The sequence below is a fragment of the Xenopus laevis genome, chromosome 6L, assembly GCF_017654675.1.
Source record: "Xenopus laevis strain J_2021 chromosome 6L, Xenopus_laevis_v10.1, whole genome shotgun sequence".
NCBI classification, from domain to species: Eukaryota; Metazoa; Chordata; class Amphibia; order Anura; family Pipidae; genus Xenopus; species Xenopus laevis.
Genome location: NC_054381.1, coordinates 26,740,123 through 26,756,934, shown reverse-complemented (window position 1 = coordinate 26,756,934; position 16,812 = coordinate 26,740,123).

Sequence of the window (16,812 nt, the reverse complement as noted above, 5' to 3'; positions counted from 1 at the left end):
AAGAAGCCATTTACAGCTTAATAGTTAAAATTGCAACAAAGCAATAATGTAACATAATAACAAACTGACCCTATTACAGATAAAAGGATTTACCTGACCCTGGAGTTTACATGTGATTCTCTTATCTGCAAAAAGACAGGAAAGGAACAATTTAATACTAGACAGCTTATTAAAATACAAAGGATAACTGGTGTACTCATATATAACAAGATAAATTGTATTCCTCATTTAACCCTTTCGGACTTCTGGTCTGGAGTAACCAGATACAGAAGCATTCTCTCTGGAGTAACAAGCGTTTTTTATCCTGACCATGTTGAACTATTACCTTTTCAAGGATCTGCCATCTTAATTGTGCCACACGATGGCCGTGTGAGAAAAAGTGCTTGGCTAACAGTGTTTCCTTTTTGGCTTTTATTATGTCCTTGACCACTGTTTTTATCTCAGGTATCTGTGGGGCCTGCGGTTTATAGTTCCGTATAGTACATTTGTGCTCATTAAGCCTAATTTTAATTGGTCTCGAGGTTTGGCCGATATATGCAAGCCCACACGGGCATTTAATACAGTATACTACGTCACTACTCTCGCATGAAAAGCAACCACTAATGGTATGCATTGAACCCTGTAGTGGATGTGTGACAAAATTCCCTTGTATGATACTGTTTCAATGGCCACAATTTCTGCAAGGGAAAGTCCCATTCGAAGTGGATTTAACAAGAGTATTAACCCGCGGATGACCGTGTTTCTTAGATTTAATAAGATCACCAATATTTTTCCCCCGTTTGTAGGAAAAAAGAGGAGGCTGTTGAAATAAGTGACCATACTTGAGATCATTACTTAGTATACCCCAGTACTTTAAAATTATCTTACGATATAACTTAGCATTACTATCATAAGCAGATATATATGGTATCCTCTGTATCTTATTGGAAATTACTGCTTTTTTAGTCAATAATTGTTGTCTGGGCATACATTTTACCTCCTGTCTTATAGATTCTAAATTATTTATGTCATAGCCTTTTTCTAGGAATTTGCATAGCATTTTATTGGACTCTGTTTCATACAACTCATCATTCGATGTAATTCGTTTTACATGTAAAAATTGGCTTTTTGGCAAACCCTTAATAAGCCCAGGTGGGTGGTAAGACGTAGGTCTCAGCAAATTGTTACGGTCGGTGGGTTTAGTATAAACGGTAGTCATGAACTTTCCTTCAGCATATTTAACATTGACATCCAAAAAATGATTATCGGTAGAATTAAACTCCATTGTGAATTTTATGGTTGGGTGTACACTGTTAAGATATGTGAGGAACTCTTCCAAGGAATCCCTGGATCCTCTCCACAAAAAAAACGTATCGTCAACATAACGCATATATGCGTGAATATGCTGTGAGAATTGATCATTGGAAAATATGTAAGCCTGCTCAAAGTAATCCATAAATATATTTGCATAGGCAGGTGCCATGTTGGCACCCATGGCACAGCCTTGCATCTGTAGATAAAAATCCTTTTCAAATTGGAAATAATTTTTCAATAAAACAAATTCCAATAACTCACAAATGAAATTAATCATGTGATTGGCTAAAGATCCCTTAGTCAGATAAGTACGAATACTCTCAATCCCTTCCTGATGTGGTATTGATGTATATAAATCCTTAACATCTAATGAACACAATAAAAAATCACCTGTTGGCATATCAATATCATTAAGTCTATTTAGAAAATCAGTGGTATCCAATAAACAGGGTTTCAAGGTGAATAACACCTCCTGTAAAAATGTATCGATGTATATGGCCAAAGGTTGCCACATTGACCCAACATTGGACACAATCGGCCGTCCAGGTGGATTGGTAGGGTGTTTGTGAATCTTGGGAAGAAAATATATTTTGGGGATTTTAGGATGTGCAGTAATCAACAATTGATAGATATCGTCACTGATTATACCATCCATTACAGCCGCATTCAAATGAATGTTTAGTGCATTTTTGAACTTGAACGTAGGATCGGAATTTAATTGTCTGTAATGCGTGGTATTATCTAATTGGCGCTTAGCCTCGGCCCTGTAGTCACAAGCATCAAGAATGATAGTGCCCCCACCTTTATCGGCTTTCATAATGGTGATGTTGCTATTCCGCTGCAAAGCGCTAAGTGCATTTTTCTCATTAACCGAAATGTTTTTTATATATTGTTTAGAACCTTTATGCTGTATCTTACTCATTTCTGAGGCAACAATAGATTCAAATGCTTCATTACATGGGTAATTCCCTGGAGGAATAAAATTACTCTGAACCCTCAATTTACTTTTAAGGGAAGGTGTACCAACATTCACTAACGATCTATCCTGTTTGTTAGCAAAAAATACTTTAAGTTTCAAACAGCGTGGAAATTTAAATAAATCGATAGAAGCTGAAAAGGCAGGAGCGGTAAATGTAGGAACAAAACCCAAGCCTTTCTCTAACACAGTCAGTTCAGGTATGCTCAGTTCATGAGTAGACAGGTTGAACACTGATGTTACCTGCGGAAATGTCTCTTCTGTTTGCCCCGGTATCTGGTGCTTCAGTTTACGACGTCCCCTTCTGGTCTTGCGCCGCTTTTTATGGCTTGACTTGATCCTAAAAAAGGAAACGAAGAACTTTGTGAGGATGCTGACGAATCCTGTCCCCCATCGGACGTTCCCACCGATGATCTGTCGGAGTTTCAGCTGTAGGATTTCTTGCTGTAACTTCTCCATCTTTACCTCCAATTCATTCATCTGCGAGTTGTCGACCTCTACATTTGCTTTAAACTCGTCTTCAGCAGTGTGTAATTGCTTTTTCAGTTCACGTGTCCCTGTTTGAAGCTGCAGCACCGTTAAGGTGATCAGGTCCAGGCAACAGCGGTTTAGGATACCGCGCCATTTTTGTAAAAATTCAGTATTGTCCTTAAATAAAGCTGGCTGCAACATAATTCGTAATCCACGGGGAATGCGGTGTGCTTTAGCGTATTCCGCCAATGTGGCGGTGTGCATTGCCCATGATAACTCCCGCCGCTTTAATTGTTCTAACTTACGTAGAGATTCAGCTCCACTTCGTGAGGGGGCTCGCCCCGAAACGTTGCACGTTCGCACTAAATAAACAGCAAGGGGTAACCCTGCACGTTATTCGCCTTGAGTGCCAGTGTATTTCTATACAACTCTAACTAAGACCCAGGAAATGGGGAATTACTCCCTTCCTTAGACTAAGCATCCCCTTTGTGCCCAATCTTTAGGGGAATGCACAATAAATGGGGCACATTTATCAGTCCCCTAAACTGTCTTGACCGGTGTGCTATAACTCTGACTCACCTTGCAGCCTTTGTACCTCTACACAGAGCTGAAGATATTTTGGGTACCTGGAGTTGGAGTCAGAGGTAAAGGATTTTTGTACTGAGTCCATAACCCAGAGCTGTGTAGTTGAAGTCACAGTGGTCACAGGAGTCACAGTCGGAAGTAATTTTGGGTATGCTGTGTTGGAGTCAGAAATACCATTAACTTATGAAGTTGAAGTCAAAGGATTTATGTACCAACTCCACAGCCCTGCATCTACTGAACATGCCACTGCTGTGGGCAGCTTATTTGACCAATCTAACCTGTATATCACCAGCTAGGGCAGCTGTGCAATACCCTGTGCATCCCAACCCACCCCCTTCCGCAGGCCTGTATTAATTAGGAAAATAGGCAACAACACTACTCCCAGCAGAGAATGTTACATACAAGTCTTGTGCTTAGATGGGCACTTGCTAATTGGTGAAGGAAGTTGAACAAAAATTAACAAAATCAGTTGGGCACCAGTGTTTCTTAAACATAAACAGGTCATTTATTAAACAACCAACTCCTTTAAAATTCTTCAACTGAACTGAAAAAAGTTTGACAACCTCAACTAGACAAACCAGCACTAGATAACCCTATTTATTGGGGTTATACAACATTTTGAAGGGATAACATTGGGCAAACTGAAATAGACAATGCAATATTCCTTTAGAAAGCCTAATAACATTTTACACGTATAATTGTCTATAATATAATTAAGGCACAAATAACATTAGCCAGTTGGCAAACTTAGAACAGCACCGTCTATTTATAGCCACAAAGTGTGTTGTTCTACAGTCATCTATCAGCAAAGCCTTAGCAGAGGAGAGAATTATAAATATGCCACATTTCCATGTAAGCAATAATAACAAGTTATATTCCAGGGTACAATTTTTAAAAGTCAGTGTTAAAATGTTACCATCAGGATTACCCCTCTGTGTAATAACTTATTTTCATATGAAATGTTCCAGTACTTGAAAAATGCAGAAAATGTATTGTATCTATCACAACAGATATTTCAGTCCTATCACTTCACATTTTTATTGAAAGGAACATTACCTGTGTTTCAGCCAATGAAAATTTTGCAAAATGTATCAGAAAGTCAATTGTTTTTCCACCTGCTCATAAAAAGATAATAACCATCTTGTCAAAAGGATGTTCTGAGTTCTTGGAGCTCAATCTTCCATTTTAGCATTTCTATAGAAATCAAGGTGACATTTAACAGAACTTTGTAGCTCAGTACATTGTTGTGGCTTGCGAGTAGATAAAACGATATTATAATTTAAGAGGATTCTTAGAAGGATCAAGGACAGGATTGATCATTAAAGCAATTGTGACATGTTCCTATAAAAATCATAGGAACGTGTCAGTATCAAGTAGTTGCAGCACCCAGAATAGTTCCCCCGAAAGCCCCCCTCAAAGCGGCGCAATCCTTCCATAGGCTAATTATGAATGAAAACAGGACTTCAGCCTATGGAAGGATCACTCAGCCCAGCGTCACGAAAGCAATGCGGAAAATCTGTTAGTAGTGTCAACGGGTCGGCTGCGCAGACGTTCGCGGGCTGGGGGCGGCTTTGAGAGGAACTATTCCGGGTGCCGCAACTACTTAATACTGACACGTTTCTATGATTTTTATAGGAACGTGTCAATTTTGCTCTAAGTAATCAGATCGATTCTTTATGAAAATGCAAATCAAGTCAATTACATTTTATTAATAATTGATCAAACCCTATGGGATTTTTTTTACAATACCCTGTATTCCACTCTAAGGAGCCAATTTATCAAAATTCATGGATTGTGAGAAATTCCCAGTACCCTTTCATTTAGCAAAGTGAATTCAGGACGGAAGTGGATGGTAAGATATAGGGATGTAGCGAACTGCCGATTTGGTGTTCGCGAACGCCGTTCGCGAACACCGGCAAAAAATGCGAACGTTCGCGGACAGTTCGCGAACTTCGAACACCCGCTAAAATCGTTCGAATCGAACGATCGAAGGATTTTAATCGTTCGATCGAAGGATTTTCATTCGAATCGAACGATCGAAGCCATTAGATCGAATGCTTTTCATTCAATCGAATGCTTACAATCGTTCGAACGAATGGAAATCGTTCGATTTTTAGCGGTCGAAGGAATTCGAATGGTCGGATGGTCGAACGACTTGTATTCGAATCGAACGCGAACTCAAAATGCGAACGTTCCCAAACGTTCGCGAACATTCGGCGGACGCGAACGGTCGAAGTTCGCGCGAACTAGTTCGCGGGCGAACAGTTCGCTACATCCCTAGTAAGATATTGATGATGTATATCCTATAATAAAGTGCCGGGCCAAGTCGGTCAGGCGCCCTAGGCAACCCGGCCGACCACGCCGCCCATCACTGCTCGCAAATGTGCAAAAGAGCGCAAGTCGCGAGGACGTTCGAGTGCACATGCGCGAAAGAACGGCAAGGACGCACGAGTACGCATGCATCAGAGAGCACCGCGGACATGCAAGTGTGCATGCGTCGAAGAGCGCACACTAGCAAGAATTGCTCCGCAGTTTCTGAGCATAGCGGTAGGAACTAGGGGAAGGCGTCAGAAGAGGTACCGTGCCTGGTGCCCCTCAGCCTTTGCGCCCTAGGCACTTGCCTCTTCTGCCTACCCCTAGTACCGGCCCTGCTATAATAAGTGGTAGCCAAGATACGGTTACATATACTTGTCTTGTTGTTCTGTGCAAGGATGTGAGCTGAAAGGAAGAAGGAAATGTTGCTCAGGAAGTGCTGCTAGGAGAGAGAGAAGCAGGAGAGTGAAAGCAAGGTGATCCCAGAGAAAACTGTGCTTATAAAGTCACTAGGGAACCCCAATTGCAGAAAAGTGCACACTATTTATGGTGTGGAAGGAAATGGGTGTCCTTATCAGGGCTCTGAAGAGAAAAGTGTGATCTTCTCAGGGCATGGAAAGCCAAAAGAAGTCCTTCTCAGCACTTTTATGTCCTGTCCGGATTTCCTTATTTGGTCAACAGTCCCGCCCCTAACTTCACCCACCTCCATCACCTGATCCGCCCCCGACGTCACCAGCCCCACCCCCTGCCCGGAGTTGGAGAAACGAAAAGGCGGCAACCCTAATTCCCCCTCGAGCAGCTCAAAGATTAAGCCATCTGAAATATTATGTAAAGTTGCTCCTGGCTGGCAAGCTGTGTGTATCATAGTTATTTAAAGGCATAGTGTCCTGCAAATAAACCCATCAACCTTTCCTCTGGGTGTGTGATCAGGAAAGTTCCCAGTTAGGGGTATTACAGTCGAGTTTCTTCTGACCCTGGACTGAGACACGCCAAGTCATTGTGTATTTGTTCTCCTCATAGAGAAGAATCAGGACTCCTGTAGTGCCCCAAGGAAGACAATCAGACACAATCAGTGCTAGATTTCCTGCAGTAGCAGATTACCCTCTCGATAAAGTCATTATACATGCCTGGGTGCAGAAATATCAAATATTCACTATCTCCAAAGGGATCCCTACTCCCAGGACTTAAAAATCCTTGGATTGGGCCGAAAGTCATCTTGAAGTTCTGAAAATAAAGATTATTTATTCATTTTTAAGTCCTGGGAGTGCGGATATATATATATATATATATATATATATATAAAAGTGTGAAGAGACAGCACTCCAAGGATTTAATGAACAATAAGATGTATCAAAAATAGGTAGGTTTATTGAATCCGACGTTTCAGTTCCTCACAGGAACTTTCATCAGGGAAATACCCTGATGAAAGTTCCTGTGAGGAACTGAAACGTCGGATTCAATAAACCTACCTATTTTTGATACATCTTATTGTTCGTTAAATCCTTGGAGTGCTGTCTCTTCACACTTTTATCAATTTACTTCTTGGATTAGCACCCAGGTCATTTCTATCTTATGGTGTGCGGACTATATGCATTGCTATATATATATATATATATATATATATATATATATATATATATATATATATATATATATATATATTAGAACAGGCATGTCCAAAGTGCAGCCCGGAGGCCAATTGCGGCCCTTTTTCAAATTTACACCGGCCCTCAGCCTCCATCATGAAATTATTAATAATGAGGTCCTCCAGCACAGTGCGATCAGGAATCTCATAGCAGTAATATTATTTGGGCACATTAGTGAAATGCCACTTGGTCTATACTGCTGCCTGTGTGCTGAAGGTGTTGGCAATAGACACGTACTGGCACGTAATATATTATATAACTATAATATTACTGCTATGGTTACTCGATTCCTGTAGTTTAATAGTAATGGTTCAAAGAATGTTGGGCTGCCCCCACACATTTTCACTTCACCAAATCTGGCCCTCGTTGTAAAAAGTTTGGGCACCCCTGTATTAGAATATGCATAGATAACTTTAGTATGCATAGTATAAGAATACTGAACAAATCAGCACAGCAGTGCTATGTGAGTAGCATGAGGAATGTCAATACCTTGGTTTCAGAAGGCTTTCATTGCATTACTTGCATAGTGAAGGGCATTTCAGATTCTTGAACACTCACACTAAACCCACTGGTTTTTGTGTGTTTATTGCTCTCCAAGTCCTACCCCCCCTTCACAAGCCATGTTCCAGTATTTTGCACTGAAAAGATCTAACGATCAAAACAGGTTGTCTGCAAGTTTGTATATGTATGGCCTTGAATTATGAGGCAATATCTGTACAACACTGGGGATCATTTATGAAAACTGAGCAAATTTCCAACTGGGCCATAACTCATGGCAACAAATGAGATGTTTGATTTCATTGTTCTACCTACAGTTAGCTGGGGGAAAAACGAATCACGAAAAGCGTTTCAATAAGTGCAATGACAGCGTCACTTACATATGCTACAATGATACAATGCAATGTCTTTGAGTCTGGGCAGAAAGACAGTTGAAAAAATGCATTCAAATGAAACCAAAGCATTTAATTGTAAATATAAATGGTTCTGCAGAATCCTATTGTTGCAGGAGCATGAGAAGACGCTATAGTTACTCTATATAGTAGTATACTATACTGTCTGAATGAGCTCATTCAAGCATGCAGCAGATGGCTCAACAACAGCAAAAACGTCTTAGGTATTTGCCATTATACAATACATAGCGCAGATCAGAAACAGATACAGAGACGCAAGCTGTGCCGTTAACATTAAATAAGCAAATAATACGAACGTATGGCTCTATACTAATTAGACATTTAAAGGGGTGGTTCCCCTTTAAATTAACTTTTAATATATGGCTAATTCTAACCAACTTTATATATTTTTTAAATAATTTTCCTTCTTCTGACTCATTCCAGCTTTCTAATGGGGGGGGGGGGGGTTATCACTGGCCCCATCTAAAAACAAATGAGCTACAAATGTATTGTTATTGCTACTTTTCATTACTCATATTTCTATTTAGACTCTCTCCTATTCATATCAGTGTATGGTTGCTGTGGTCATTTGGACCCTAGCAACCAGATTGCTGAAATTGCAAACAGGAGAGGAGCTGTATAAAAAGCTAAATAAATCAAAAATCACAAATAATAACAAATCAAAAGCAATAGCAAATTGTCTCAGAATATCACTCTCTACATCATACTAAAAGTTAACTCAAATGTGAACACATGAACATGAGTATTACATTAACATTACACAGCTATTAACTGATGGGGCAATACGGCAATTAAAGGTGAACAACCCCTTTAACTTGGTAAGAAAACCAGGTGACTGAGAACTCATCTAATTTCTCTATACCAATGGCACAAGCCTGTATCAGCGGTGGCGTTACTAGAGGAAGCAAAGATTTTATTGAAGGATTAGTTCATCTTGAAATTAACTTTTAATAGTATGTAGACATTAATATTCTGAAACAATTTGCAATCGGGTTTCATTTTTATGTTTTTTCAGTTATTCAGCTTTTTGTTTAGCAGCTCTCCATTTGCTATTTTAGCAGCTATCTGGTTGCTGGGGTCTGATTTACCCTAGCAACCAGGCAGTGGCTTGAACAGGAGATGGGTATATAAATAGTAGAGGGCCTGCCTAGAATGACAAGTAATAAAAAGTGATAATAACAATAGCGCTATACCCTTACAGTGCAATGGTTTTAGCTGCTTGGGTCAATGATCCCCATTTGAAAGCTGGAAAGAAGCAAATAATTTAAAAGTTATAAATAAATAATGAAAAACAGTTGCTAGGAAAAGGCTGTTTTTCTCCACTGTTTCTTTGCCTTTTCTTTTATTCCTTTTGTCTTTTATCTCATTTTGTATTTATGATTGTCTTTCTCGCCCATACCTTACTTTGCTTCCCTGCTTGTCCTTTATAATATTATCCATGTTTATTGCTCTTTTTTCTCTTTTTAAAAAAAACATTCCACTTTTCTCTCTCTATTTTTATACAGTTCTTCCTCTTTTACCTTCTTCTTCTTTCCCCTTCCACTGAAACCAAGGTATTCCCTTTCTTATATAATTGTCCCCTCACCATTATCCATTTTCTTTCCCTACTTTTCTTTCTCTTCCTTTTTAATATAAAGGTGTTGAACTATGCCAGTTGGGTATTCTTTATATGTTGTTTATCCTTGGTTATTTAACTCTTCTTTTCCTTGCTCATTTCCTTTCTGATTTCCACTTTCAATTGTATTTATCTTTACAACTTTTTTTTCTTTCCTTTTCTGTATTATTCTGTTTTGCAACTTATGAAGCCCTTCCCTCTTTTTGTCTCATTGCTATTTTTCTCTTCTACTTATTTAATGTTTTCCTTTTTTTTTGCTCATTTTGATTTTCATCTATCTCACCGCTCAACATCAGCTGCTCCCATATACATGTCCCTTCACTGGCTCCCAATCTCCTCTAGAATCAAATTCAAATTACTAACACACAAATTCAAGGCCCTTAATAATGAAGCCCGTCCCTATATTTCATCTCTGATCTCCAAATACTCTCCTTCACGAAACCTTCGCTCTGCTTCTGATCTTCGCCTCGCTTCTCCTCTTATCACTTCTGCCCATTCTCGTCTACAAGACTTCTCTCGGCCTCTGCTTTTCTCTGGAACTCTCTGCCTCGAGCTGTCAGACTTTCTCCTTCTTTCCAAACTTTCAAACGCTCCTTAAAGGGTTACTGTCATGGGAAAATAATTTTTTTTCAAAACGCATCAGTTAATAGTGCTGCTCCAGCAAAATTCTGCACTGCAATCCATTTCTCAAAAGCGCAAACAGATATTCAATTTTGAAATCTGACATGGGGCTAGACATATTGTCAATTTCCCAGCTGCCCCAAGTCATGTGACTTGTGCTCTGATAAACTTCAATCACTCTTTACTGCTGTACTGCAAGTTGAAGTGATATGACCTCTCTCCCTTTCCCCCCCAGCAGTCAAACAAAAAAACAATGGGAAGGTAACCAGATAACAGCTCCCTAACACAAGATAACAGCTGCCTGGTAGATCTAAGAACAACACTCAATAGTAAAAACCCATGTCCCACTGAGACACATTCAGTTACATTGAGAAGGAAAAACAGCAGCCTGCCAAAAAGCATTTCTCTCCTAAAGTGCAGGCACAAGTCACATGACCAGGGGCAGCTGGGAAATTGACAATATGTCTAGCCCCATGTCAGATTTAAAAATTGAATATAAAACAATTTGTTTGCTCTTTTGAGAAATGGATTTCAGTGCAGAATTCTGCTGGAGTAGCACTATTAACTGATGCTTTTTGAAAAAAACAAGCTTTCTGATGACAGGATTCCCTTTAAAGACCCACCTGTATAAAGAAGCTTATTCAATGTACCTTAATTAATCAATCATTGTTGAATCATAAATCACAAATTGTTTCTAAAATCCTAATGTCTCAATTGTACCCTAACCTTTAGTTTGTAAACTCTAATTTGTAGGGCCCTCTAATCCTATTGTACTCTGTAACCCTTGTTTGTTATCCTCCATTTATTCCCTGTTTGTTATAACTAAGGTAAAGCACTGCGTAACTTGTCAGCGCTATATAAATGATGATGATGTTCACTCTTTATACCTTTTCATGGTCACTATCTTTACTTATTATCTTTTCTTTAACTCCCTTTAGTCTTACTCTTCCTTTCTATGCATAAAACTACTTAATTCATTCAACTATTCCCATCCAGTGCTCTTACAAGCATTACATGGGAGCCATGCAGGAAGCGTCATATTAAAGTCAACTAATGCTTGAAAGGTTTCCGTTTTTTCTAGATTGTGACAGCACTGAGTATCTTTGCAAGGCAGCTGAGAATCATGCTTGTGTGAGTGACCAAATATTGGGAAACATGGAGAGCAGGATCTGTGCTCCTCAGAAGGTGCACCTGTGGTCCTGTTCTGAAATACAAGCTGTCAGATGAATCAGCGCTGTATAAAATCTGCCACCCTAGAAACAAGACCTTGGGTAACTATATTTAAATACGGCCCTGAGATGGACAGTTCTTGTCTAGGCTGTTAAAGCATTACCACTAAGTTTTAAGGCCAACTGAAAATCTGTATTTCTATTGTTTCAATAAAGACACCTTTTTTTGTGATGATTAATAATTGAATCCTTTAAGTTGCCAAGCACTTTGATCTAGTGTTAACAGTAAACACGTACAGTGTGCAAAGATCAAAGTATAAACCGAAAGAACGAAGGGACATGTTGTTTTATCTATTAAATGCCAGAGTTTGTAAAATATGCAGCACTAGAGTCCATGGTACTGAAAGGGTTAAACAGTCTGCAATTTAATCAAAACATTTTTGATCCTGATCAGTCTTATTTATAGATAAACAAACACCAATCATTTCTTACTCAAAACTGCACAGTTCTGCCCAACTGCTTCAACTTTCTGAGCTCTCATTAATGATTTACTTACTACATGCACATTGCTTGAGCTTGTACACATTTCCCCTATGTGCAATAATGCAATATCTCTAATAGCAATAATTCACTATCACACAGCTGGTGGAATAATGTACCAATATGTTATTGAGATCCAACACTTAACACTTCATTCTGACTATGTCACATGGTATAGGATTTAAGAAAGAGTGCCTTTTAATTGACTTTGCCTAAAATTGACCTTTTGCACATTGTATTTTTGAGGAATTTCCATCTATAGTTTTCGGGAAATATATTTTTTGGTAATCTATCGCTTATTTTATTTGGGGCATTGAAGTGTAGACAGACAAACAATTGTTACATAGTTACATAGTTACATAGTTAAATTGGGTTGAAAAAAGACAAAGTCCATCAAGTTCAACCCCTCCAAATGAAAACCCAGCATCCATACATACACCCATCCATACACCCATCCCTACTTTTAATTAAATTCTATATATCCATACCTATACTAACTATAGAGCTTAGTATCACAATAGCCTTTGATATTATGTCTGTCCAAGAAATCATCCAAGCCATTCTTATAGTCATTAACTGAATCAGCCATCACAACATCACCCGGCAGTGCATTCCACAACCTCACTGTCCTGACTGTGAAGAACCACCTACGTTGCTTTAAATGAAAGTTCTTTTCTTCTAGTCTAAAGGGGTGGCCTCTGGTACGGTGATCCACTTTATGGGTAAAAAGGTCCCCTGCTATTTGTCTATAATGTCCTCTAATGTACTTGTAAAGTCTAATCATGTCCCCTCGCAAGCACCTTTTTTCCAGAGAAAACAACCCCAACCTTGACAGTCTCCCCTCATAATTTAAGTCTTCCGTCCCTCTAACCAATTTAGTTGCACTTAGTCTCTGCACTCTCTCCAGCTCATTTATATCCCTCTTAAGGACTGGAGTCCAAAACTGAACTGCATACTCCAGATGAGGCCTCACCAGGGACCTATAAAGAGGCAGAATTATGTTTTCATCCCTTGAGTTAATGCCCTTTTTTATGCAAGACAGAACTTTATTTGCTTTAGTAGCCACAGAATGACACTGCCCAGAATTAGACAACGTGTTATCTACAAAGACCCCTAGATCCTTCTCATTTAAGGAAACTCCCAACACACTGCCATTTAGTGTATAACTTGCATTTATATTATTTTGTGTATTTGTATTATTTTGTGTATTTGTGAATGTTATAGCACCTTTTTTTTAAAAAAATTCCACCTTATACAATATGCATTTACAAAAAAGAGATAGTGAATAAGTCCTAAATACCTGCAGCTTGTTCCAAGATATTGAAAACATTCTTCCAGGCTTCTAAGGATGTGATTAATTAGCATATTCCCAATTCAGGAGAATGTTCTTGAAAAGGGAATTAATTAAATGAATTGTGATTCCATACTAAATTCATATTAAACTATTCTATTGTATTTCTTCTTTACCATTCCATTTTCTGCAATATCAAAGCCCCCCCCCCAAATCTCCTGTCAAAATATAGACATGCAAGAATGATATATATGTGGTATAGGTTCCATCATCTGGAATCCCATTATCTAGAAAGGAAGTCCATTTCCCGTAGACTTCATTTTGATCAAATATTTCTATTTTTTTTAAAATGATTTCCTCTTTCCCTGTCATAAGAAGAGAGTACATTGTATTTGATACCAACTATGATTTAATTAATCCTTGTTAGAGGCAAAACAATCCTGTTGGGTTAAATTAACTTTTAAATTATGTTTTAGCAGATTTAAGAAATGGAGATCCAAATTACAGAAAGGCCCCTTATCCGGAAAACCCCAGTTTCCAAGCCTTCTGGATACCTGTAACTGGTCCCATACCTCTGAAAATACCTCACCTCTCCTCCATATCTAGAATATAGTGATTCTACGTTGGGTTCAAGTTTTTTACTCTACAAGACCTGACGAGACACAGATATATAGAGGGATAAAAAAAAATGTATATTGCTAGCCTTAGCTTTTACTTATCCGTTTCAGTTAAGTATTTTCTTATAATTTTTTTTGTTATGCACACAGAAGCCTGGAATGTCTAAAGAAATATCTTTTATATTAAGTTAATATGAAAAGAAAAGAATCGGCAATTTAAATAAATCCACCTAATGCTTTTGTGAAAAACTAGTCAAAACTAATTTGTGAAAGTACAATTTAGCATATGTGTAGGATGTTTGGGTTTTTTAGATTTCTTTTCAGATTCAAGGTATTCATTAATTTTTATTTTGCATACTTGGGAATTTGATTTAATTGTAGTTGGATCAAGTAACAGTAAGACTTTAATACAATATGGGCATAATAGTCTCTGGGAAAGGACTTTGGCTGTGGTATAGCAGGTATAGTAGGGAGAGATGGTGCCTATAGTAACAGTGGGGATAATAGTCTCTGGGAAGGGAGTGTGACTGTGGGATAGCAGGTATAGTAGGGAGAGATGGTGTCTATAGTAACAGTGGATAATAGTCTCTGGGAAGGGAGTGTGACTGTGGGATAGCAGGTATAGTTGGGAGAGATGGTGCCTATAGTAACAGTGGGATAATAGTCTCTGGGAAGGGACTGTGACTGTAGGATAGCAGGTATAGTAGGGAGAGATGGTGCCTATAGTAACAGTGGATAATAGTCTCTGGGAAGGGAGTGTGACTGTGGGATAGCAGGTATAGTAGGGAGAGATGGTGTCTATAGTAACAGTGGGATAATAGTCTCTGGGAAGGGGGTGTGACTGTGGGATAGCAGGTATAGTAGGGAGAGATGGTGCCTATAGTAACAGTGGGATAATAGTCTCTGGGAAGGGAGTGTGACTGTGGGATAGCAGGTATAGTAGGGAGAGATGGCGTCTATAGTAACAGTGGATAATAGTCTCTGGGAAGGGAGTGTGACTGTGGGATAGCAGGTATAGTAGGGAGAGATGGCGTCTATAGTAACAGTGGATAATAGTCTCTGGGAAGGGAGTGTGACTGTGAGATAGCAGGTATAGTACGGAGAGATTGCAGGATTTGTTATAATAAATATACACTTTGCAGGGCCGAATTTACATAGTGGGCGCCCCTAGGCCCACTGCCATTCGTCACCCCTTTCCCCTCCAGGCGGACAGTAGCAATGGGGATTGGAACACAGGAAATTTAAAAAAAAAGATTATATCACCATCGCATCCCCAGTGTTTTTGAACCAATGTGGGTGTGGTTGAGCAGCATGCCGCCCCCCTAAAATCCCGCCGCCCTAGGCCTGGGCCTAGGTGGCCTTTCCACAAATCCAGGCCTGCTTTTGAGTAGGATTTTATGGTTTTATTTGATCTTAGTGGGGTTCTTGGTCTTTTTAAATGTTTTTGTGAAGTCCAACTACAATTATATATAACAGCAAAAGACATTTGGGAGGGGTGGTCAGTGATGTAGACTCTGGAAGAAAATAACAATTCTGCACCCTGCCCAGCATTTAGTAAATGAGACCTGGTACTGTATGTAACTATAGTGTCAGGAATGAATCGCAGAATGATCCTCCTATACAATACGGATGGGTTGGAATCAAATTAAAGAAGTTCTTTTGCATGAAGCTTTAGGAGTAAATTGAAAGCTTAACCCACCAGTACCCACAAACAGTACATCATATACCAGGGTTGGAATGAAGGCCACTATGTAGATGTGTGTGAACTCTCATGTGGTTTTAGTACCCAAACTCCTAAATTCCCTACACTGGAATTTTGGGGGTAAAGACTGCTCTGTGGGAAAAATCATTTGTATCTAAAAATGTGCTCACTGCACTGGGTTGGTTAATGATCCTTTGTGTCAGTGAAATAATATTAAGCACAAAACTTAACTGCTTTAATATGTAGGACTATATCAGTCTTAGATCATTTTTATAAAGTTATTGATTATTTTTTCTTAAATAAATGACTGGGATACCTGGAATTTTGTAGCTCCCTTGGGTTCTACGCATTCCACCTCAGTACTTCTGATTTTGAATTTTTATGAACATATTTTTCCTTTATTCATAAATCTGTAAACACTTTTCTTCAGCGACGACTTTGTATGAGTGAGATCAGATATATTTAAATTGGCTTCTTACACACATTCCTAGAGCTTCTTTTTATTAGAATTTGACCGTAACTTTGATAAGATGCTGATTCTTATTGCCTTGCTCTTCTGGGGATACGGTCCGAATAAATGTGATGCAAGAGAAATAGGGAAGGATCCTGGAATTTTACAGAACTGTGGCACCACCTGCTGGATATTTCTTGTATCTATAGTTGAATTAGATTCTCTCTATTTCCCATACCTGTTTCATTGTTACTGACACTAAAACGGCTCATTTGCTAAATGCAGAGCAGGGTGCAAACCACCTTGCCCAACTCTTTCCTGAATTGCCACAGATCTCTGTGTTTCAGAATGCAGAGCAAAGACCCGCATGTGTCCCATGAATGCAGCACTGCCTATATTCAGCAACACTGTATTCATGATGGGCAGGAGGTGGAGAGGTATTAAGTGTAGGACTACCTTGCGCTCGCCTTTGCTGTGTTCAGGGTCTGATTGGGGGGCCTGGGACCCACTGGGCTGATGTCTGAGGGCCCTCTGCCACAAAGCCCCATCCGAAGCCCCGCCACAGCTGCAACCTCCCTTTAGACCGTACGATCATGTGTCTACCTTCTTTT